Below are 1553 nucleotides of genomic sequence, written 5' to 3'. Positions count from 1 at the left end.
GAAGTTTGGCCAAAAACTAAGTTTTCACCAAAGACTTCTAAACCTCTATTTCACCAATTTCCTTTACCAAAACCAAAATTCTACATTTCAAAATGACTCCAAACTTACCCAACATAGCTCCATATTCAATCACAACCAACCTTGCCTCAATTTGAACCACTTCACTCCATAAATCCTCAAATATACAACCACAATTGTCAATTTATCAACATCCATATGTTCACATTTAAAATTCTCATTCATTAATATCAAAATCATCATTCATCAATCAATTTTACCAACATCAACCACATTCACATCAATAAATAATCCACCTAGCAATACCTCATCATTTTAATATATATAGACAACTAAAATCATTAAACATGCCCCAAGCACATATTCGACTTATCCTATAGTCATCTAACCTAAGTTTCTATGAAACGTTATATATTAAATATGAGAAACCAAAACCATACCTTAACCGATTTTTTGATAAACTCGGAACACCTGAAGCGTTCCCTGCAACACAAGCTATCAACCACCGCCCCTCACCAATGAATCCTAGCTTCCAAAATTGATCCAAAGCTTCAATTTCACAAGTTTGACCTCCAATTTGATTTTTCACCAACAACATTCAATCTAAACCACATATATCACTATAATTAATCCCTAAACTCAAAATCTCAAGAATCTACAAGAGAGTTAGGGTTTTTACCTTGTTCATAGCTCAAGTGAGTCAAACCCAACAAAACTCTCAAGTTAATTCGAACCTAAATACCAAAATTAAGAAAGATTCAACATGGATACACATTGAATTTCAAAATTGGGAAGGAGAGAATATGAAACTGACAAGTGAATTTCTTACCAAATTTTTGGATGAGTTTTGTAGAGAATTCTGAGATGAACGCGTGGCTGCTGACGGCTCGTCAATCGGAGCTCCTAATCAAAAGTTATGTTGGATTGAAATTTCAAGAGCAAGGGTTTTGTTCTTCCCCTTGCTTTCCACCGTTCTGCACTCTCTCTCTCTCTCTTCGTTTCTTATGCTGAATAAGCTATGAGCTCATGGAGGGTAGTTAAATATATTGGGCCTTGGACCTAATACAGGCCCGGTTCGTTCGGTTAGGCCCCTTCGGCCTAATCTTGGGCTAAATTCTTTAAAATTGGTGTCAAAATTCTTATTTTAATTAGTTCTACCTCACTAAATCATAAAATTCTATTTTCTAATTTATTTTATTAATATTTAATTTATTAACTAATTATTCACTAATTACTCAGAATTTACACCCTCTGCTGTTTCTGAAGCATTTTGGTATGCTGATTCAGGAACCTCCCACCATCTCGTTAGTGATGCATCCAATCTCAGTATCTGATTATGACGGCTAAGACCAACTCTATGTTGCTAATGGCACAGGTTTGTCTATTGTTAAAACTGGTTTTATGCTATTATCTATTTCCGAATCTAATAGATTATTTGTTTTGAAAAATATTTTACAAGTTCCTGAAATTGCCAAAAATTTGTTTAGTGTCTCAAAATTTTGTCTAGATAATAATGTGTATTTTGAATTTCACCC

General features: G+C 34.0%; 1 long non-coding RNA gene across 1 annotated transcript; it reads right to left on the bottom strand.

Annotated features, from left to right (window-relative positions):
- Positions 474-740, bottom strand: LOC110267929. The gene is made up of 2 exons (XR_002355905.1): positions 698-740; positions 474-621 (listed from the first exon to the last, which is right to left on the bottom strand). It is a non-coding gene; the product is annotated as an uncharacterized LOC110267929 (long non-coding RNA).

This window comes from Arachis ipaensis, chromosome B02 (assembly GCF_000816755.2).
Source record: "Arachis ipaensis cultivar K30076 chromosome B02, Araip1.1, whole genome shotgun sequence".
Lineage (NCBI taxonomy): Eukaryota > Viridiplantae > Streptophyta > Magnoliopsida > Fabales > Fabaceae > Arachis > Arachis ipaensis.
The sequence above is the reverse complement of the archived record's forward strand: the minus strand, read 5'-3'. Positions and strand labels throughout refer to the sequence as shown.